This window comes from Choloepus didactylus, chromosome 22, assembly GCF_015220235.1.
Source record: "Choloepus didactylus isolate mChoDid1 chromosome 22, mChoDid1.pri, whole genome shotgun sequence".
In the NCBI taxonomy this organism is placed as follows: Eukaryota; Metazoa; Chordata; class Mammalia; order Pilosa; family Megalonychidae; genus Choloepus; species Choloepus didactylus.
In genome coordinates, this window is record NC_051328.1 from 27,483,024 (window position 1) to 27,506,936 (window position 23,913).

At 43.3% G+C, this 23,913-nt stretch overlaps 1 long non-coding RNA gene and 1 pseudogene across 1 annotated transcript; one reads left to right on the forward strand and one right to left on the reverse strand.

The window, feature by feature from the left end:
• Positions 1 to 2,704: 2,704 nt before the first annotated feature.
• Positions 2,705 to 23,895, reverse strand: LOC119518839. The gene is made up of 3 exons (XR_005213856.1): positions 22,394 to 23,895; positions 3,111 to 3,253; positions 2,705 to 2,811 (listed from the first exon to the last, which is right to left on the reverse strand). It is a non-coding gene; the product is annotated as an uncharacterized LOC119518839 (long non-coding RNA).
• On the forward strand, positions 9,066 to 10,350 carry LOC119518838 (annotated as a pseudogene).
• Positions 23,896 to 23,913: the final 18 nt, after the last annotated feature.

A 23,913-nucleotide genomic window follows, 5' to 3' on the forward strand; every position in this document is an offset into this window, starting at 1 on the left:
ACAGCGGGGTTCCCGAGAGGCAGGCGAGGGGCGAGCAGTCGAGGAGGTGGCGAGCGAGGTGAGGGGCAGCTGGTGGCGGTTGGGTAAGGCATCGGGAAACAGACCCAGGAAAAGGCCTGAGAAAGCATTTGGGCAACAGCATCCTCAGACCACAGCCAGGTGTGGTTAGAGGTGAACTCATCCACCACAGTCCCATGACAGAAGGAACTGTGTTAAAACAGGGCTTGGATTACTCCACACAACAACTGTTAAAGAAGCCCAGAAAGAGATCAGACTTCAAGTAGAGATATGAACGAAGCTGATCTGGTTGGGAGGAAGGTAAATCAGAATTCAGGGTAAAGGATGATACTTTCTGTATTTTAAAACTTCACCTTCTGTGTGAGACCAAAGGAAGAGATGTTTATTTTGCACAAAATTGAAATTTTCTGTAGCACACAATCCAACTTAACCTGTCTGGCCAATTCATTCAGAGAACCTAAACACATGGAGCCTAGAATAGGGAATGAGATCTTGTAATTCTGTATAGCTTAATGTAATACCCTGATATATTCCAGAGTATGTTGGACAGACAATAAAAAAGTATTTGCAAAGTCCCTTGAGGGACTGGAGAAAAAAAAAAATATATGGAACTATTAAACTTCCCCACCAGGGAAACTTCTGATACTCTCTCAAGCATCAGGGATTCCCAAGTTAATAAGCCAAGCCCTCAATCTTGAGGCTTGCACTTATGAAATTTATATCTGTAATGGGGAAGCTAAGCATACCTATATTTATGCCTAAGAGTCACTTCCAGAGAACCTCTTTTGTTGCTCAGATGTTGCCTCTTTCTCTCTAAGTAGAACTCTGAAAATAAACTCATTACCCTCCCCTCTATGTGGGACATGACTCCCAGGGACGAGCCTGGCCCTGGCATTGTGGGATTGACAATGCCTTCTTGACCAAAAGGGGAAAAAGAAATGTAACAAAATAAGGTTTCAATGGCTAAGAGATTTCAAATAGAGTCAAGAGGCTATTCTGGAGAATACTCTCATGTAAGCTTCAGTTAGATATTGAAAATTGCCATGGTATGTCAAGCCCCAACCAACAGTATTCCTGAAAACCCTAAAGAATACCCAAGGCTCTAGGTGAGACTCTATAAAAGTTTTACTAAGTTTATTTTGCAGAAACTTAAAACCTCCAGATTGTCCCTAAGCCAGATAAGCCCTGAAACCCAGAGGTACCAGTCTCTCCAGGAACATCAACCAGTTGCATCCCCCTACCTCAAAATGTCAACATGCCTTTTCAACATGAAGAAGTTAGAATGGTCATTACCCAAATATCCCTGATGATTGAAAGAATGATCAAATGGGAGGGAGGAGTTGTAACAGTGAAGATAGGAGTTAACAAATGATTATGATTATATAGATATTTCTTTCTAGTCCCTAGTGTATTAGAACAGCTAGAAGGAAATTACTGAAATTGTGGAACTGTAACCCAGACGATACTTTGAAATTTGCTCTATAACTCCTCATTAAACTGTATTTTGAAATTTATCACTTTTCTGCATATATTTCACCATAAAAAATGTTTAAAAAAAAACACAAAAAACAGGGCTTGATTTTTGAGCAATCAGCTCAAGAAATCAGGGACGTTGGCATGATTATGGCCCTGGTACACAGGATATTAGTCCCAACCACAAAGAGAAATCAGCGCGCCTGTACCTCGCTAAGGCCCCAAGGGAAACCCTGCTCCGCTGCGGAACTACTGGGGTTCCTTCCTCTATTGAGACTGAACCACAGGATTGTGGCTGGCAGGTCTGTATTTGTCTCTTCTAATAAACTGGTAGAAAACTCAGTTATCTTCATCCCCAACATGTAGCAGAGTCACGGGCAAGAAGTGGGGTCTCAATAAATGATTGTGGAGAGAATGAATGAATGAGAGAACAAACGAATATGGGTCAGTCCAATTCGTGTGTGTGTTCGTGTGTGTGTGTGTGTGTGTGTGTGTGTGTGTTTATTTTTTAATGGTTATTATCAGAGTCTCAAAGATAGTTGAAAATCTGCCTAACCAGAGTGATTTTCTTTAGGTCCTCAGACCCAGGATCCACACTTTTGCTCTGTTGGGGTAGGAAGATGCCACAAGATCCATTAAGGACAACAAATTCTACACCCAGGAGAATGGTCAGAGCTCAAAAGGCTGGCAGTTTCTCAAATAATCAAGGACTGAAATGGCAGCACCAGGGTTACTACCAGGAGAATGTCTTCCACATGCCTGGGGTGGGAAGCGGCTCGTGCTGACGTGAGGAACGTTCAGACCCTCAAACCTCAGCTGTCTCCCTGGACTCAGGTCAACCTGGTGATGAACAGGATGCTGGTGGTGCAGCCAGATGGCCCTCACACGCCACAGCTCCTTTTGTTTCCTATGGGACGCTTAGCAAAGAGGGAGTTTTCAACACCCCAGAAACCTCTCCTTGGCTGGCAGGTATGTGAGGACTGCATATGTTTATCATGTTCCTCTCCCGGAGGCCCTGCCCTTTGGCACCTCACCCCTGTATTGATGCCTGGGTATTTCACAAACCTGTTGTGAGCCAACTGAGATCGTGTGCCAACTGCGGATCATTCCCACTCTGACCCTGCATGCACACCATCAGCTCTGTCCCCTGTGTCCTCTGACACTGATAAGCCACGTGAACTCCATTCCCACATTTATAACCACAAGGTTCTTACCGGAAATTTCCCTGATGCCAAGGTCCATTCAACACAACAGGAAGCCAAGACTAGAGGGAAGCGTGTTCGTCCAAGCGCATTCTCACAGCATGCTGGATTCAAAGATCTAGGCCCAGAGGACAGAGAAATGCTGAAATGTGTCAGCCAGGTAGAAAGCGGATAAAGTCTCTTCCAGGCAAATGCAAGATTACAGTAGGCCTCAACCTGCCTTCTTTATTAGCTGGGATTTCATTAGTGACTTAAGTGCATGGGTTTATTTTCCCAAGTGAAAGAGGAGTGGAGGTAGGCAAACAGAGCTGGTATGGCAGTCCCATGAACTTCTTTCCAGCTTTCACCTCCACCACCCCCAGAGTGTGGCTCTTATCCCCAGGTCCAAAATGGCTGCCAGAGATCCGGTTATCATACCCGTGTTCCAGGCAGCAGGAGGCTTTCCAGAGTTGCAAACATTTTCACATATATCTCGTTGAGCAGAATTTCCTCTCATTGAGGACGGAAACATAGCCTTTCTTCTGGGCAGCCATGTGCCAGTTGAAATGTGCAGGGTCTTACTAGGAAAAAAGGGGAGAATGGATACTGGGGTAGCAACTAGATTTCTGTCTATTCTTCCCTTGATTTTGACATAAAGTCCATTCACATCCTGAGTCTTTTGAGGGTTTTGGCAATCAGGTTCTCTGTCATAGCAGTATGGACAGCAATGGACAGCAACAGTTTGGGTACCCAAGGAACAAAAGAGAACTCTGCCTGGATTGGAGAGAATGTGTACTGTCCATGTAGGAAGCACATGTGGAGTAGAGACCTCTGCCTTCAGAAGAGGGCAGAAATGTGCGATTAAAATAACAAGATGTGATAAGCTTTGATTGTGTCATTCATTGTGAAGAATGAAATACAATTCACATGTATTACTTACTAGGCAAACTAAGTTACTTTTGTCATATCTATATTAGGCATTGGACAAAGGTTACAAATTGCTTTTAATTTTAAAGAAATAAATTATCTAGTATTGCCCCAAGTCCAAGTCCTGAAAGTTTATAACTCATTGTTACCTTCTATTTTTGCTATAAACTCCCTATTTGTTCAGACATATCCAGAATGTAGAATCATCTACAAGACAACCAGCCTGATCACTTCAGAGGTGACAATTTCAGATTAAAAGAGACATAATGATGAGACTTAATTGGCTATAGAAAATATTTTGGAGACAAAAGGGGAAATTTGAAGAGGGACTGGATATTAGGTGATATAGAAAATCATGGCCAATTGTCTTTGGTGTAATAATGGAATTAGAGTTACACAGGAGCAGGTTCTTATTTTTAGGAGATGCAGGCTGAAGTGTCCTTTTGTCTGCTACTTCCTTCAAAATGGTTCATCAAAATATAAATTGGTACACAAGTAGGTAAATGATTGATAAAGAGAACATGCAAAAATACTAAGAATTAGTAAGTCTAAGTGGAAGGGGTATGGAAATTTATTTTCCTATTCTTTTAACTTTTCTGTATGTTTTAAATTTTTTATAATTAAATTTGATGGGGCGGGGGGGGGTAATTCTCTATTTGGTTTGGCTTGCCACAGTCTTTCTGATGTGAGGATGACTGCCTCCTGGTGAAAAGGAAAGATGTTCCTATAGGCAATTTACAGCCAGTAAGCCCAAAGGGTCTGAGAGTGGTGGGTCAAATCCCCACAGTCACAGCAAGACCGTATTTCAGACCTGTGGGTATGGGGAGAGAAGAATGGATCTTGGACCTCAACTTCTCCAAAGGACTTCCTCTATCACCCAGTATCCGGTGGCAGCAAGGATCCACAAATCCCACTGCCTATTTGAGATAACAACATGGCAGGAGATGGAATATGATTCAGAGACATCTTATACGGTAGAGCAAGGAGCTTGACTTCAGTTCCCTCATCTGTAAAATGGGGACCACGATTGCTGCCTCACCTACCTCACAAGGCTGTCTGAGGATCAAAAAAGATACTATGCATGATTCACTGTAAACTTACAAATGTGCCAGGCTATGAGGAAGGTGACCTGGCTCGTCCCAGAATTATTCCCTCATCCCATTAGGCTCCCATGCAATTATCCACAGACACCAAGACCAACTGAACTTTTTCAAAATCCTGCTTGTGATGGTTAAAAAATATCTCCAAAAAGTTTTTGACACTCCAGCTTTCAAACTTTCAAAAATGGAACCTACTTCCCTTACCCTATGGGCTAAGTGACTTGTTTCAAACAGGACTGCCAAATAAAATACATGACTCCCAGTTACATCTGAATTTCAGGTAAACAAAGAATACATGTTGACATAAGTATGTCCCAATCATTGCATGGGATATACTTACACTAACAATTCATTCATTGTTTAGCTAACATTCAAATTTAACTGGATGTCCTGTTATTTTTTGTTTGTCTGCTTGCTTGTTTGTTTTGCTAAAAGTGGCAACCCTATTCTAACAAATAGAACTGAACATGGCATTAGTAAGAGTGGGTGACTTCTGAGACTGGGTCATGAAAGGCACATGGTTTCTGCCTTGCTCTCTCTTGGACGGCTCACTCTGGCAGAAGCCATGTTGTTAGGACACTCAAGCAGCTCCTGCTGAGAGCCTCTGGTGCTTCTAGCCAACAGCCACCTCCAACTCATCAGCCATGTGTTGGAAGCAGATCTTCCAGACCCAGTTAACCCTTCAGATGACTGCGATCCTGGGCATTGTCTTGACGGCAACTTCCTGAAACCCTGATTCAGAACCACCCAGATAAGCTGCTCCTGGATTCCTGACCCACAGGTGCTGTGAGAGATAAGACATGATTACCATTGTTCCAAGCCACCTAAATTTTGGAGACTCACAGCTCAACCCTGGCTGGCATTGTGGGTCCTATGGAATGCTCCCCATTTCCATGGAGCTCCGAGGTGTGAGCATGGTCATGCTCCCTCTGAAACCTCTTTGCTCGCATCAGGAGAAGATACTCGGGCTCTAGGACCCCAAATTCTGCTGATTCCTAGCTGTGTGGTTTGGGGCAGTTACTTAATTTATCAAAGTCCTAGTTCTATCTGTAAATAAAGTCATTCATACCTACTTGCAGGGTTTTTTGTGATGATTAGAAATAGTAAGAATAATAGCTAACATTCATGAGTTTAGAATGTGCCAAGCACTGTTGTGAGCATACCATATTTAATCCTCTTAACAACCCTTTGAGATGGGTGGTATCATGGTCCCCATTTTACAGATGAGGAAACTGAGGCACACAAAGTTTACATGATTGCCAACAATAAACAAGTATATAACGTGCCTGGCATAGCATGCATCTTTTTTAGTTGCTATTAGGATCTTATTTAATCCTCAAAATCACTGGCTTTGAAGATGAGAAAATAGGGCCACAGAAAGGTTGGGGAATCTTCCAAGGCACACAGCTGTAAGTGGAGGACCAGTGACTGCCGGACCCAAGTCTACCCTCTCGCCCCTTCTCCCCACCCTGGGTGAGGGTCAGTGGCACACCTCCTGGTGCCCTCCTGCCCGTCCCGACTGGGATGGGCCATTCTCCTGACACCCCTCACCCTCTCTCTGCTGGCGCTCCAGTCTCCTGGGTGTCAGGAACTGCTGCAAGGGTTGGTATGGACCAGAGCAAATTGGTGGCCAACAGACCAGTGTTATTGGACTGGCACAGTATCAGCCCCAAATTTTAAAAACTGGAGAGTTCACATTAAAAAATCCAGCTGTCGGCCTTCTTTTTTTTTTTTTTTTTTTTTTTTTAATTCAGTTTTATTGAAATATATTCACAAACCATACAGTCATCCATGGTATACAATCAACTGTTCACAGTATGATCATATAGTTATGCGTTCATCACCACAATCTATTTCTGAACATTTTCCTGACATCAGAAAGAATCAGAATAAGAATAAAAAATACAAGTGAAAAGAGAATACCCAAACCATCCCCCCATCCCACCCTATTTGTCATTTAGTTTTTACTCCCATTTTTCTACTGATTTTTTTTCAATTTTTTAACTTTGTTTATCAAAAAATTAAAAACAAACAGGCAAACAACAACCAAAAAAACCCCACAACATTTCAAACAAAGCAATGGATTAAGGAAAACAAATAACCTAAAATAACTACTTTGCTTCCAATATGTTCCTACCATACCCCAAGAAAATTAATAAACCATGTCCAAACAGAGGAGTAAGAAAAACAAATAATCTAAAATAACTACATTGCTTCCAACATGTTCCTTCCATACCCCAAGAAAATTAACAACCCCTAAGAAAACAAAGGAATAAGAGAAAAAAAAAACCTAAAATAACTCTATTGCTTCCAACATGATCTTACTATATCCAAGAAAGTTTACAAACCATAATCATAATCATAATCTGTTCTTATTAGATTATCATTCCCCCTCCACTAATTGGTATCTCTAGGTCCCCTACATTCTACAGTATAAAACATTGTACATTTTTCACAGAATTCACATTAGTGGTAACATACACTATCTCTCTTTTTGTGCCTGGCTTATTTTGCTCAGCATTATGTCTTTTTTTTTTTTTTTTTTTTTTTTTTAATCTTCATTTTATTGAGATATATTCATATACCACACAGTCATACAAAACAAATCGTACTTTCGATTGTTCACAGTACCATCACATAGTTGTACATTCATCACCCAAATCAATCCCTGACACCTTCATTAGCACACACACAAGAATAACAAGAATAATAATTAGAGTGAAAAAGAGCAATTGAAGTAAAAAAGAACACTGGGTACCTTTGTCTGTTTGTTTCCTTCCCCTATTTCTCTACTCATCCATCCATAAACTAGACAAAGTGGAGTGTGGTCCTTATGGCTTTCCCAATCCCCTTGTCACCCCTCATAAGCTACATTTTTATACAACTGTCTTCGAGATTCATGGGTTCTGGGTTGTAGTTTGATAGTTTCAGGTATCCACCACCAGCTACCCCAATTCTTTAGAACCTAAAAAGGGTTGTCTAAAGTGTGCGTAAGAGTGCCCACCAGAGTGACCTCTCGGCTCCTTTTGGATTCTCTCTGCCACTGAAGCTTATTTCATTTCCTTTCACATCCCCCTTTTGGTCAAGAAGATGTTCTCCGTCCCACGATGCCGGGTCTACATTCCTCCCCGGGAGTCATATTCCACGTTGCCAGGGAGATTCACTCCCCTGGGTGTCTGATCCCACGTAGGGGGGAGGGCAGTGATTTCACCTTTCAAGTTGGCTTAGCTAGAGAGACAGGGCCACATCTGAGCAACAAAGAGGCATTCGGGAGGAGGCTCTTAGGCACAACCATAGGGAGGCCTAGCCTCTCCTTTTCGGCCTTCTTTTATCAAATGAGAAGCTGGCTGACCGTCCTGCGTGGCCAGTCTCTGGGGCTGAATAGCAGGATCCTCTCCTGGATGGAGCCTGTGCCCTCTTGCCTGCCTCCAGAGAAGAGGGAACCAAACCTCGGTGTCCTGCCAGCTTTGTTTTCTGAGTGATGCCACCAAGAACTTCCTGAGCCTTCCAAGGTACAGCCTTGGGTCCCAAGGTGAAAATGAGCAGATTATCTCACACTCCGTTTCTCAGTTTCCTGCTCATCCTGGAGACCTCCCATTCTGATGGGATGTTTTCCTCATCGGCCTTCATGGATAACTGGGCAAAAAAGTATTAGCTGCAGAACCTGAGCCAGAAGCAGCCTATCAGAAGGTCGGCAGGGAAATGGAATTTTTGGAAACACTGAGTGTGTGTGACTTGTACCTACGGCTTTGAAGTAAACTGTGTGAAGGAACCCCAGTCCTTACTGACCCAGAGCTGAGCCCCTCACAGGCCTCACTCCGAGATAAGAGACAATGGGTGAATCCAGGAAAACTGCACCCCATCTTTTGTCCTTCCCTGTGATCTGACTTAGAGGAAGCTTAAACACATGCACACACACAGACACACACACAAACAGATGTGGTAACCACTCTGGCGCTAGCCCAAGTGGCTTACTAAACACACCGTTCCTTTTATTTGCTTTTTTTTTTCCACTAAGGAAGAGCCATAAATAAGTTTTTCCCAGAGCTTCCAAAGTGGGAAAGTACAGAAGGAAGAACATCTTATTCCAGACCCAGTACTTCAAAATTCCAGTGCAGGTCAACATAAGAAGTTTGCCCTCCCTTACAAATTTGGTGAGAAAGTGTAAGTTGGTACAGCCCTTTTGAATGTCAGCTTGGCAATAATTTTCAACATTTTTAAGTACATATAACCTTTGCCCTAGCACTACCACTTCTGGGAATCTACTCTACAGAAATTCTCCTGGAAGAGCACAAAGATACACAAACCAGTGAGCCAAATCCCCACAGTCAGCAAGGATGTGTCTCAGACCTAGGGGTGTGGGGAGAGAGGACTGGGTCTTGAGCCTCCACTGTGGTACAAAAAGCTGAAAACAGCCACCTGTCCATCCACCCATAAATGCTGATATATCCATGCTGCAGAAAAACCACAGGGTTCCAGGTGAGAGCGCCCGCACGGAGCGCCAGCAGGAGCATCTCTGTGGCCGGGGCGTGGATCCACAACATCTCAGGCCACTTGGCAACTGCTGCCCTGTGACCAAGCCCAAGTCCCCAAGGAAGCTAGCGGAGCAGAGCCGGGAGAAGAGCTGCCCAAGGTGGGGCGACTCAGCACCTCCAACATGCTGGAGGTTGGCAGCCTCTTCTCCCGTCCCACGTCACGCAGCTGGTCCTCAGCCCCAACCAGCTGACAACTGTTGCCACCAAACATAGCCAAACTGAAGAACTTGGAAGTGCTGAACTTTTTCAATAACCAGATCGAGGAGCTTCCCACGCAGATCAGTAGCCTCCAGGAACTCAAGCAGCTGAACCTGGGCACGAACAGGCTGAACACTTTGCTTCAAGGATTTGGCTCTCTACCAGCTCTTGAGGGCCTTGACTTGATGTACGACAACTTGAATGAAAATTCTCTTCCCGGAATTTCTTCTACCTTACCACCCTGCATGGCCTCTATCTAAGTCACAACGATTTTGAAATCCTGCAGCCAGATACTGGGAAGCTCACCAAGTTGCAGATACTCACTCAGCCTTCAGGATAATGACCTGATTTCGCAGCCCAAGGAGACAGGGGAGCTGACTCAGCTCGAGGAGCTCCACAGCCAGGGCAAGCGCCTGACGGTCCTGCCCCCAGAGCTGGGAAACTTGGATTTAACTGGGCAGAAGCAGGTCCTCAAAGCTGAGGACAACCCCTGGGTTACCCCAACTGCTGATCAGTTCCAGCTTGGTGTGTCCCATGTCTTTGAATACATCCGCGCTGAGACATACAAGTACTTCTAAAGCAGGCACAGGCTGGCAAAACTGGAATTGCCAAAGAACAATAATGACAAATCAAAAAAGATCAGCCAGAAGCCCCTGGCAGCCAAGAACAGATGAGGGGTTGGGCAGGAAACAAAACTCGATTCAACTGCAAATCCTGAGAAGGCTTCAATCCTTGAAAAGTCTCCACAGAGCTGCTTAGGCTGAAAAAAACAACTTAGAGCCATGTAACTGCTCTAATGTCATGGCGAGCACTTTTCACTCTTCTGTTCACTCACATTTCTCATTCTCTTGCATTACTAAAGGTTTCCCTTCACCACTGAGAAACTGCTAATTCAACTTGAAAGTGATTTTTAATAAAACCTTGAATTTGTTAAAAAAAAATTTTTTTTTAACACTAAAGGGCTGTTGAAAAGAGCAAGGTAGACTTAAGGACTGACATTGAAAGATTCTATAATGTTATGTTAAAAAAACGAAATTGCAGAACTAACTTATTCACTACTTATATTTAACTAATGCAAAATTGGCAAGCAAAGATGCCAATTATGCATTCAACAAGAAAACGAGAGAAAAAGATTTAAACACCTTTGCAGGTGCTCACCTTTGCAAGCTATCCCAGGCCCCAAGGGGAAACATGGGCATGGCCAATCTCATCCTCCCCCCATGAGTATCCCCAGCATTGCGAGCCTCTCAGGGCCCTGAGTGTGCACATTAGGAAATGAGATTCTCCCTACCCCACGTGGCCCCTGGATGAAAGTCAACTACTTGCTCTGGTGCTCCAGGGGGAAAAGGGCAGCCTGGTAGAGGGAACCCTCCAAAGGCCACTCTTCCCCATCCTCCTCCTCCCCTTCCCTTCCCTGAACAGTCAGTCCTAAAGCCATTAGATGGGGCAGGGCAAACTGGGTGCCTGCACTGGGGGAGAGGGACAAGGGGAAGCGGGCAACCTGGGGCAGTGTCAAAGCCCCAACAGGATGAGAAGGGTGTCCACAAGTGTGTATGTGTGTGTGCATGTGTATGTGTGCACACACACCCAGCGTGGGGTGGCAGAACCCGCGTGGGTGAGGAGGGTAGCCACATGGGGGGACAGCCCAGCACAAGCACGAGCGCCTGAACAAGGTAAGGAGGTGTCTGCCCAAGGAGCAGCCTGAGTGTGTGTCAGGCATGTACAAGGTGAGGGGCTGCAGGATGTCAGAACCCGAGCAAGGGAGGAGGACTCCCACGCACAGGACGGGGCAGCAGTAGATCAGTTACATGCCAGGGGACTGATCAAATAGGAAATATATTCAGAAGAGGAGCCAGGTTTTTTACCAACAGAGAAGGGAATTATTAATGTGGGAAGAAGCTAGAATGAATCCTGTGGTTTTGGATTGGATTTGAAGGTATCAGTCTGAATTCATGGTTTTCAATATAGAGACATAGATAGACGTATTTGTGTGTGTGTGTGTGTGTGTGTGTGTGTGTGTGTGTGTGTGTGTATTCCCTAGCTCTGTTCACTAAAGGACCTGGGAGCAGCAACATCCCAGGGCAATGAGCAGACCCAGCATGAGATCATTCTCCACTTTAGAAAAACCAGGGCGCCTTAGAGAAATGGCTGATCACTGGGCTGGGACAGGGGAATTACCAATGAGCCTGGAATATCTTCTGCCATGAAGGAGGCACTTGAAGAATGATGGAGATGAGCCAAAAGGACATAAAAGTCACCCGAAGAGGCTCCACTGGCCAAATGTGGGGCAGTTTGATCATAAAAATAAATGGTAGTAACAGTTTATAACCCTTTGAATAAAATGGGAAACTATGAGACTAAACTGATAAATTAAGAAATGAATAAAATGCGTTTGTTGAGGAACAGGATGATTACATAGTTTCAGAGTACCTCCCTACAAAATATTAATTTCAAAGAAAAGTGAGTAAGTAACTTTACAGTGGAGAAGCCTGATGGACATACCTTAACATGATCCGAGTGACCCTCACCTGTAACAGGACAAATGAAAGTGCCCACTCAACGGGATGCCCGTCTGTAACATCCCTGTCAACGCTGCCTGAACCCAATCAGGAACAACACCAGACAAACCCAAATGGAGACCTTCTACAAAGGTCAGCTTCAAAAGCATCAAGGTCAAGGAGTCAAGGCAAGATAGGAACTTTCCCAGACAGGAGACCAAGGCATCTTACCCAAATGCAATGTGTGGTTCTTAACTGGATATTTTTACTTGAACAGATATATTGAGACGACTGGCAAAGTGTGAAGGCAGCCTGTATTCATTTTCTATTGCTGTATGACAAATTGCCACTAATGAAGCGGTTTGAAACACCCATTTATCAGTCCACAGTTCTGCAGGTCAGAAGGCTGGAGGAGCTCAGCTGGGCAAAGCCAAGAGCAGGTGCAGCCGGGGGCCTGGAAGGCATCCAGTTCCGAGCTCACGCAGTGCCTGTGTCTCCCCAGCTCCTCGAGGGCCTGCAGTCCTGCCCACATGGGCCCCTCCATCTTCAAAGCTGCAGCAGCACATTGAGTCCTTCTTAGGCTTCTCTGCCAGTTTGAATGTATTATGTCCCCCAAACGCCATTATCTCTGATGTAATCTTGTGTGGGCAGACCCATCAGTGCTAAGATTAGATAAATTAGATTGTAATTCCTTGAGTGTTTCCATGGAATGTGCCCCACCCAGCTGTGGGTGATAACTCTGATGAGATATTCCCATGGAGGCATGGCCCCACCCATTCAGGGTGGGCCTTGATCAGTGGAGCCATATAAATGAGCTGACTCAAAGAGAAGGAACTCAGTGCAGCTGTGACATTTTTTTTTTTTTTTTCATACAAAACAAATTGTACTTTCGATTGTTTACAGTACCATTACATAGTTGTACATTCATCACCTAAATCAATCCCTGACACCTTCATTAGCACACACACAAAAATAACAAGAATAATAATTAGAGTGAAAAAAGAGCAATTGAAGTAAAAAAGAACACTAGGTACCTTTGTCTGTTTGTTTGCTTCCCCTACTTTTCTACACATCGATCCATAAACTAGACAAAGTGGAGTTTGGTCCTTATGGCATTCCCAATCCCACTGTCACCCCTCATAAGCTACATTTTTATACAACTGTCTTCGAGATTCATGGGTTCTGGGTTGTAGTTTAATAGTTTCAGGTATCCACCACCAGCTACCCCAATTCTTTAGAACCTAAAAAAGGTTGTCTAAAGTGTGCGTAAGAGTGCCCACCAGAGTGATCTCTCGGCTCGTTTTGGAATCTCTCTGCCACTGAAGCTTATTTCATTTCCTTTCACATCCCCCTTTTGGTCAAGAAGATGTTCTCCATCCCACGATGCCGGGTCTACATTCCTCCCCGGGAGTCATATTCCACGTTGCCAGGGAGATTCACTTCCCTGGGTGTCTGATCCCACGTAGGGGGGAGGGCAGTGATTTCACCTTTCAAGTTGGCTTAGCCAGAGAGAGAGGGCCACTTCTGAGCAACAAAGAGGCATTCAGGAGGAGACTCTTAGGCACAAATACAGGGAGGCCTAGCCTCTCCTTTGCAGCAACCGTCTTCCCAAGGGTAAAACTTATGGTAGAGGGCTCAACCCATCAAACCACCAGTCCCCTATGTCTGTGGTCATGTTAGCAACCATGGAGGTGGGGTAGGCGAATACCCCTGCATTCTCCACAGGCTCCTCAAGGGGGCACTACATCGTTTTTTGTTTTTTTTTTTTTTTCCTTGTTTGTCTTTTTTCTTTTTTTTTTTTTTTTTTTTAACTTTCCCTTCTTTTTTCAAATCAACTGTATGAAAAAAAAAGTTAAAAAGAAAACAAACATACAATAAAAGAACATTTCAAAGAGACCATAGCAAGGGAGTAAGAAAAAGACAACTAACCTAAGATAACTGCTTAACTTCCAACATGTTCCTACTTTACCCCAAGAAAGTTACATACTATAGCAACATTTCAGTGAACTTGTTCCTACTACATCCATCAGAAATTAACAGACCATAGTCATTTCTGGGCATCCCCAGAACGTTAAATAGCTTATCTGTTCTTCTTGGATTATTGTTCCCCCTTCCTTAATTGCTCTCTACTGCTAGTTCCCCTACATTCTACATTATAAACCATTTGTTTTACATTTTTCAAAGTTCACATTAGTGGTAGCATATAATATTTCTCTTTTTGTGCCTGGCTTATTTCGCTCAGCATTATGTCTTCAAGGTTCATCCATGTTGTCATATGTTTCACCAGATCGTTCCTTCTTACTGCCGCGTAGTATTCCATCGTGTGTATATAACACATTTTATTTATCCACTCATCTGTTAATGGACATTTGGGTTGTTTCCATCTCTTGGCAATTGTGAATAATGCTGCTATGAACATTGGCGTGCAGATATCTGTTCGTGTCACTGCTTTCCGATCTTCCGGGTATATCCCGAGAAGTGCAATCGCTGGATCGAATGGTAGCTCTATCTCTAGTTTTCTAAGGAACTGCCAGACTGACTTCCAGAGTGGCTGAACCATTATACAGTCCCACCAACAATGAATAAGAGTTCCAATTTCTCCACATCCCCTCCAGCATTTGTAGTTTCCTGTTTGTTTAATGGCAGCCATTCTAACCGGTGTTAGATGGTATCTCATTGTGGTCTTAATTTGCATCTCTCTAATAGCTAGTGAAGCTGAACATTTTTTCATGTGTTTCTTGGCCATTTGTATTTCCTCTTCAGAGAACTGTCTTTTCATATCTTTTGCCCATTTTATAATTGGGCTGTCTGTACTATTGTCATTGAGTTGTAGGATTTCTTTGTATATGCAAGATATCAGTCTTTTGTCAGATACATGGTTTCCAAAAATTTTTTCCCATTGAGTTGGCTGCCTCTTTACCTTTTTGAGAAATTCCTTTGAGGTGCAGAAACTTCTAAGCTTGAGGAGTTCCCATTTATCTATTTTCTCTTTTGTTGCTTGTGCTTTGGGTGTAAAGTCTAGGAAGTGGCCTCCTAATACAAGGTCTTGAAGATGTTTTCCTACATTATCTTCTAGGAGTTTAATGGTACTTTCTTTTATATTGAGATCTTTGGTCCATTTTGAGTTAATTTTTGTGTAGGGGGTGAGGTAGGGGTCCTCTTTCATTCTTTTGGATATGGATATCCAACTCTCCCAGCCCCATTTGTTGAAAAGACCATTATGGCTCAGTTCGGTGACTTTGGGGGCCTTATCAAAGATCAGTCGGCCATAGATCTGAGGGTCTATCTCTGAATTCTCAATTCGATTCCATTGATCTATATGTCTATCTTTGTGCCAGTACCATGCTGTTTTGGCAACTGTGGCTTTATAATAAGCTTCAAAGTCAGGGAGTGTAAGTCCTCCCACTTCGTTTTTCTTTTTTAAAGTGTCTTTAGCAATTCGAGGCATCTTCCCTTTCCAAATAAATTTGATAACTAGCTTTTCCAAGTCTGCAAAGTAGGTTGTTGGAAGTTTGATTGGGATTGCATTGAATCTGTAGATGAGTTTGGGTAGAATTGACATCTTAATGACATTTAGCCTTCCTATCCATGAACATGGAATATTTTTCCATCTTTTAAGGTCCCCTTCTATTTCTTTTAGTAGAGTTATGTAGTTTTCTTTGTATAGGTCTTTTACATCTTTGGTTAAGTTTATTCCTAGGTACTTGATTTTTTTAGTTGCTATTGAAAATGGTATCTTTTTCTTGAGTGTCTCTTCAGTTTGTTCATTTCTAGCATATAGAAACATTACTGACTTATGTGCATTAATCTTGTATCCCGCTACTTTGCTAAATTTGTTTATTAGCTCTAGTAGGTGTATCGTTGATTTCTCAGGGTTTTCTAGATATAAGATCATATCATCTGCAAACAAGACAGTTTTACTTCTTCTTTTCCAATTTGGATGCCTTTTATTTCTTTGTCTTGCCGGATTGCCCTGGCTAGCACTTCCAGCACAATGTTGAATAACAGTGGTGACAGCGGGCATCCTTGTCTTGTTCCTGATCTTAGAGGGAAGGCTTTCAGTCTCTCACCATTGAGTACTATGCTGGCTGTGGGTTTTTCATATATGCTCTTTATCATGTTGAGGAAGTTTCCTTCAATTCCTACCTTTTGAAGTGTTTTTATCAAAAAGGGATGTTGGATTTTGTCAAATGCTTTTTCAGCATCTATTGAGATGATCAATTGATTTTTCCCTTTCGAGTTTCTAATGTGTTGTAATACATTGATTGTTTTTCTTATGTTGAACCATCCTTGCATGCCTGGAATGAACCCCACTTGGTCATGGTGTATGATTTTTTTAATGTGTCTTTGGATTCGATTTGCAAGTATTTTGTTGAGGATTTTTGCATCTATATTCATTAGGGAGATTGGCCGGTAGTTTTCCTTTTTTGTAGCATCTTTGCCTGGTTTTGGTATTAGATTGATGTTAGCTTCATAAAATGAGTTAGGTAGTGTTCCATTTTTTTCAATGTTTTGAAAGAGTTTGAGTAAGATTGGTGTCAGTTCTTTCTGGAAAGTTTGGTAGAATTCCCCTGTGAAGCCATCTGGCCCTGGGCATTTATTTGTGGGAAGATTTTTGATGACTGATTGGATCTCTTTGCTTGTGATGGGTTGGTTGAGGTCTTCTATTTCTTCTCTGGTCAGTCTAGGTTGTTCATATGTTTCCAGGAAATTGTCCATTTCTTCTACATTATCCAGTTTGTTGCCATACAGTTGTTCATAATATCCTCTTATAATTTTTTTAATTTCTTCAGGATCTGCAGTTATGTCACCTTTTTCATTCATTATTTTGTTTATATGGGTCTTCTCTCTTTTTGATTTTGTCAGTCTAGCTAGGGGCTTGTCAATCTTGTTGATCTTCTCAAAGAACCAACTTTTGGTGATATTTATCCTTTCTATTGTTTTTTTGTTCTCTATGTCATTTATTTCTGCTTTAATCCTTGTTATTTCTTTTCTTCTACTTGGTTTAGGATTGGTTTGCTGTTCATTTTCTAGCTTCTTCAGTTGATCCATTAGTTCTTTGATTTTGGCTCTTTCTTCCTTTTTAATATATGCCTTTAGTGCTATAAATTTCCCCCTTAGCACTGCTTTTGCTGCATCCCATAGGTTTTGGTATGTTGTGTTCTCATTTTCATTCGTCTCTATATATTTAGCAATTTCTCTTGCTATTTCTTCTTTAACCCACTGATTGTTTAGGAGTGTGTTGTTTAACCTCCAGGTATTTGTGAATTTTCTAAGTCTCTGATGGTTATTGACTTCTAATTGTATTCCATTGTGGTCAGAGAATGTGCTTTGAATAATTTCAATCTTTTTAAATTTATTGAGGCTTGTTTTATGTCCCAGCATATGATCTATTCTGGAGAAAGTTCCGTGAGCACTAGAAAAGTATGTGTATCCTGTTGATTTGGGATGTAATGTCCTGTAGATGTCTGTTAAATCTAATTCATTTATCAGATTGTTTAGGTTTTCAATTTCCTTATTGGTCTTCTGTCTGGTTGATCTATCTATAGGAGAGAGTGATGTGTTGAAGTCTCCCACAATTATTGTGGAAACATCAATTGCTTCCTTTAGTTTTGCCAATGTTTCTCTCATGTATTTTGTGGCACCTTGATTGGGTGCATAGACATTTACGATTGTTATTTCTTCTTGCTGAATTGCCCCTTTTATTAGTATGTAGTGGCCTTCTTTGTCTCTCAAAACATCCCTGCATTTGAAGTCTATTTTATCTGAGATTAATATTGCTACACCTGCTTTCTTTTGGCTGTAGCTTGCATGAAATATTTTTTTCCATCCTTTCACTTTCAGTTTCTTTGTGTCCCTGTGTCTAAGATGAGTCTCTTGTATGCAAACATATTGATGGTTCATTTTTTTTGATCCATTCTGCGAATCTATATCTTTTAATTGGGGAGTTTAATCCATTTACATTCAACGTTAAAACCGTGAAGGCATTTCTTGAATCGGCCATCTTATCCTTTGGATTATGTTTGCCATATTTTTCCCTCTCTCTATTAATATCCTTTATTGTACCCATACCGAATCTCTTTAGTACTGAACCTTTCTCCAAGTCTCTCTGTCCTGTCTTTGTTTCTCTGTCTGTAGGGCTCCCTTTAGTATCTCCAGTAGGGCAGGTCTCTTGTTAGCAAATTCTCTCAGCATTTCTTTGTCTGTGAAAAATTTAAGCTCTCCCTCAAATTTGAAGGAGAGCTTTGCTGGATAAAGTATTCTTGGCTGGAAATTCCTCTCACTCAGAATTTTAAATATATCGTGCCACTGCCTTCTCGCCTCCATGGTGGCTGCTGAGTAGTCACTACTTAGTCTTATGCTGTTTCCTTTGTATGTGGTGAATTGCTTTTCTCTTGCTGCTTTCAGAACTTGCTCCTTCTCTTCTATGTTTGACAGTGTGATCAGTATATGTCTCGGAGTGGGTTTTTTTGGATTTATTCTATTTGGAGTTCGCTGAGCATTTATGATTTGTGTATTTATGTTGTTTAGAAGATTTGGGAAGTTTTCCCCAACAATTTCTTTGAATACTCTTCCTAGACCTTTACCCTTTTCTTCCCCTTCTGGGACACCAATGAGTCTTATATTCGGACGTTTCATATTATCTATCATATCCCTGAGGTCCATTTCGAGTTTTTCAATTTTTTTTCCCCATTCTTTCTTTTATGTTTTCATTTTCCATTCTGTCATCTTCCAGGTCACTGATTCGTTGTTCAACTTCCTCTAGTCTTGTACTATGAGTGTCCAGAATCTTTTTAATTTGGTCAACAGTTTCTTTAATTTCCATAAGATCATCCATTTTTTTATTTAGTCTTGCAATGTCTTCTTTATGCTCTTCTAGGGTCTTCTTGATTTCCTTCATATCCCGTACTAGGGTCTCATTGTTCATCTTTAGTTCTTTGAGTAGCTGCTCTAGGTGTGTCTCTTCTGGTCTTTTGATTTGGGTGCTTGGGCTTGGGTTATCCATATCGTCTGGTTTTTTCATATGCTTTATAATTTTCTGTTGTTTTTGGCCTCGTGGCATTTGCTGACCTTGATAGGGTTCTTTTAGGGTTTGTAGACCAGTTGAAGTCCTTATCTCTAATTTATCAGATCTACAGCTTCGTGGAGTACACTTTCTCTAACTAACCAGCAGGTGGCGTCCACGAGCCACCTGTTCTCCACAAGCCAGATCTCCCCTGCTTAGCCTTTTTGGTGAGTGGGGGAGTGAGTCTTGTGGGGCCCAATTGGTGTCCCAAGCTTGCGTGTGTAGTTGGTGTTGCCTGCCCTGTATGTGGGGTGTGTTTCTGGGCAGTCGGGGAGGGGGGGTGGCCCTAACAATCAAATCTCCCTGATGATCCTAGAGTTTTAAAGCTACTGCAATAGTCTAATCCTTCAGTTCAGTCCTGCCACAGTTTGTCTCTGCCACTGACCCACAAGTCTTTGGTATTGGCGTATGGCTCCTGAGACTTGCAAGTGGGCCCCTCTTCCAGGCTGTGCACCCCGGGTCCTCTGTTGAGGGATGACTGTGCTATGTCACAGGTGAGTGCCGTCCCCCCAGGGCAGTTCTGGGCTGCTGGGCTGTGTTGGGAGGCTCTCAGTCTGCTCAAATGATGGCTGAATGGGGCTCTGTTAATTCACACTGCTCCCCCTTCCCAGCTCTGGGACATTCAGCTGAGGTTGCAGGGAAGGCTAATGTCCACGCCCAGTTTTGTGGTGTGTGTCTGTTATTTGAAGCACTTCCGTCACACTGGGTTGTCTGGGGCAGCTCTGGGCTATGGGGCTGGCGATGGGCAGGAGTGTTTCCTGTCCACCAGGATGGTGGCTGTGAGCGGACACCCCCCTTTTCTTGGGAAGTTGTGTTGTTTAGTGAATTTTCTCAGCCACTGGATTATTGCCTTTTGTCTCAGAGCTCTCTTAGTTCTGCTCTTGACTTGACGTGCTCAAATTTCAATTCTTTGAAGCTTTCTGTATTGAGCTTCTTAGAGTAATTGTTTTAGAAAAAGCAAAAAGGATTTAAAAAAAAAAAAAAAAAAAAAAAAAAAAACCGGCCCTCCTCAGAGATCTAATGGGTTATTGAAATGCTAATAGACAAAGCAACCAGGGCCATTAAGGAAAGGTGCCCAGGGCAGAGAGATCAGCCTTGCTTCGGGATTTGCATATGCGCCTCAAGGCCTGATCTCCGCCCTTCCCCTTTCTGTGTTCACCAGAACTCCAAAAATCCTCTGCTTTTATTTTGGAGTTTTTCGTGTTGTTTTTTTTCTATGCCTGTCTCCTCTCTGCTGGGCTGGCTGCTCTCAGAGTCTCTGGTGTCTGGCCTCAGTCTATCTATGGTTGGAATTTGAATCAGTAGAATGAGTTTCCGGTAAGAGCAGCCACTGCAATTCTCCCTTCTCCTTCCTGGAGCTGACAGCCCCTCCTCCCCCGGGACTGAGCCTGGCAGGGAGGGGCGCGGGTCCCCTGGCCGCAAAAACTTACAGATTTCGCTGATCTCAGCAGTTCCACGTTTTCATGAGTGTTGTATGAAGTATGCCCAAAGACAGATTGCTCTGTGGTGTCCAGTCCACGCAGTTCCTGGCTTTTTACCTACTTTCCTGGAGGAGTAACTTCACTGGAGGATGGCCAATGGCGTCCGGAAAACCTCTGTTAGCTGGGAAGGCACGTGGCTGGCGTCTGCTCCAAAGTTCTGGTTTCAAAATGGGTTTCTCCCAGGACGTTCCTCTCTAGCAAGCTTGCTCCTCTTCAAAACGTCACTCACAGCTGCACTCCCTGTCAGCGTATCCAAAATGGCGGGGCCTAGTCCCAGGACCGACAGCCACCGTTCATGTCCAACCCAGACCCCGGAGACGACTCCGAGCGGCTCTTCCAGCTGTGATGGCAGATGGGAGAAGGGAAGGGGCGCAGTTCCTGGAAGTTGAGGCCGAAGTCAGGGTGGGACCGCAGAGCCGGCCGGGATGAGTCGGCCGGGACGGGCGGTGGAGCCGGCTACCTTTCCTGTCAGCTCACTGACGTGGTAACTAGCCTCAGTCTAGCCCGCTGCCTGGTAACTGCCCAGCTGTGACATTTTGAAGAGAAGCTACAGCCAAGAGGGACACTTTGGAGAACGCACTGGAACTGAGAGAGGAGCTTCAGCTTACAGAGACATTTTGGAGATGGCCTTTGAAAGCAGACTTTTGCTCCAGAGAAGCTAAGAGAGGACAAACGCCCCAAGAGCAACTAAGAGTGATATTTTTGAGGAGCTGAGGCCTAGAGAGGAACAACCTGGGAGAAAGCCATTTTGAAACCAGAACTCGGAGCAGACGCTGGCCACGTGCCTTCCCAGCTAACAGAGGTTTTCCGGACGCCATTGGCCATCCTCCAGTGAAGGTACCTGACTGTTGATGCATTACCCTGGACACCTTATGGCCTTAAGACTGTAACTGTGAAAGCAAATAAACCCCCTTTTATAAAAGCCAATCCATTTCCGGTGTTTTGCATTCTGGCAGCATTAGCAAACCAGAACAGCTTCAGATCTCTCCGATGACCCTTTTGCCCCAGGCTGAGAAAACTCTGTATTTTAAAGTCAGCTGTGCCATATAACATAACACAGTCTCAGAAGGGATACTCATCAGGGTGCAGGGATTTGAACGAACAGGGCATCTTTTGCAAGGCAGACATTTAAGAAACTCTGCCTACCACACGGTGGAAAGAACATAAGGCTGCTGATAACCTGAGTTTGATGGTTGCGATGTTGTTATATAGCAGAATATGCTTGTTTGCAAGAAACACACACAAAAATATTCAGGGTGATGGGATCAGATCAGCATTCTACTCGCATATGATTTGGTATGAAAAAGGTTATTTGTACTATTCTTAAAACTCTTCTATATATGCTAGTGCAGATGATAGATGGATGAGATACATGTATTTATAGATACAAAAGAGCAGTCTGGAAAAATCTAGGAACATAAATGCAAGTTGACCCTGATGACCTTTAGGGAGTGGAACTGTTTGAAGGGGAGGGAGATAGACAACTTTTATTTGGGGGTTACTGTATTTGTTTATTGTTTGAATGTATTTATGTGTAGATAATTATTTTCATGATAAAATAAAAACAGGAAAAAGATCTTTGAAAAGGATAGCAGGTCACTGGCTTCTGGGTCCTTGGCAGAGGGAGGAGTGTGGGCAGAGGCGGAGGGTGCCGGCTGAGCCTGAGATTACACCGTGAGGCAACATTACATGTTTTCTCTATTGTGCAATTCCGTGCCTCTCCAGGGAGCTACCAATAAATCAAATTTAAACTAAAATCTGTATTGGTTATGGGAACAAAGGAGTTTTCTGTGGGCTGTGAAGTGTGCCAGGCATCAACAACCCCTCCCAAGGATTCCACCCTCAGCAAGTACTAGCTGGTACTGAAGATGGACAGCTATTTGCTTGGTTGGGACTACACCCCTCTGGTCTCTTACCTGTCATCTTCATGCACGGTGAGAACTTGTCTACCCAGCAAGCACCTCTCCCAGAGTGACTCCACTCTCCCAACAGCTGCAGCTCACATCCTCTTCGAATCACCGCTGTGTCTAAAAGATGAACGGAAATCCTCCAGAACCCAAGGGAGATGTGGCTCACCTGTCAGGGCGGTAATCATCAACACAGGGAGGGGAGGGCGGTTATGTTCAGTCACGTCATTCCCACTTTCATCCTTGGACAAAACAGCGGCAGTTTTTGCCAGCCCCCTGATGGGCTACCTGCCCATTCCCACTTCTCCGTTGGTGTACTGCTTCTCCTTGCTGTGCAGAGAATGGACATGGAGAAGCCGAGGAGAGGACGGGCGTGCTAGTGCAGCTTGTGGAGGGACCAGACACACAGGTTCTGGTCTGACAGCCTGGCTCAGTCCCAGCTCAGCAATCTCCGAGCCGGTCAACCTGGACAAGCTGTGACCCCTCTGGCCCCCATCTCCTCTCCTGTAAAGCAGCAAGCCCTTAGCACAGCCTCTGGCCGAATCAGCACTCAGGGAGTATTAGTTTTTTCGTGGTGTCGTTCTTCCAGCATCACAATGGTAGCTTTGAACAGGCAGAGCCGGAAGAACTGGAGACGTCCCCTCTGTGGCGCCTCCGTGATGGGCAAAAGGCAGCATTAAAAGCTTAAAGGAGCAATTTAGCCCTGTCTATCAACATTTAAAACACACAAACCCTTTGACCAGTATCCTACCTTCCAGAATCTGTTCTACAAAGGCACAAATGCACATACAGGGTGTTCACTGAGGCAGTCTGTGACAGGAAAACCATGGAAGTTAACTAAGTGGTCACCAGTAAGGGAGTAAACAAATACATCCCACAGAAAAGATTAAGGCCGGCTGGCAAGAACCCATGTAAACAATGCCAGTGATATAACCAACCGAAGAAAGCAAGTTGCAGAATCAAACTCATGGTGTGATCCCATGTGTGTGAAAAGATAAAATAGCCAAAAACATTAAGTATACTATGTATGCCATGAATACATAGGAATGCAAAAATATACACACATGCACACATATATGTGTGTGTGCATATGTGTATCAAATGAATGTTATTATTCATAGAAAAAAGTCTAGGAGGATACACATCAAACGATAGTTACTTCTGGAGAAGGAGTAGTAGAAGCTTTTATGCTTTAGGAGGATTGTATTGTTTGGATTGTTAAGAATGAAGACACCGGGCTTATAATTAAAAAATTAATACCTCAACGTACCTGGAAGATAGATACACACTGAAGCACTTAAGGGTCATGGTACTTGCAACTTACCCTCAGTTGCTTCAACAACAACAATAATTATACATGTATGGGGGGGTGGGGACAGAGAGGGAGGGAGAGAGGAAAGAAGAGCAAATGTGAAAAATGTTAACAGTGAATCAAGGTGAAGTGTATATATGAAGTTCACTGTACTATTCTAGCAACTTTCATTTATATTTGAAATATTTTCAAAATAAAGTTATAAATGACAATAAAG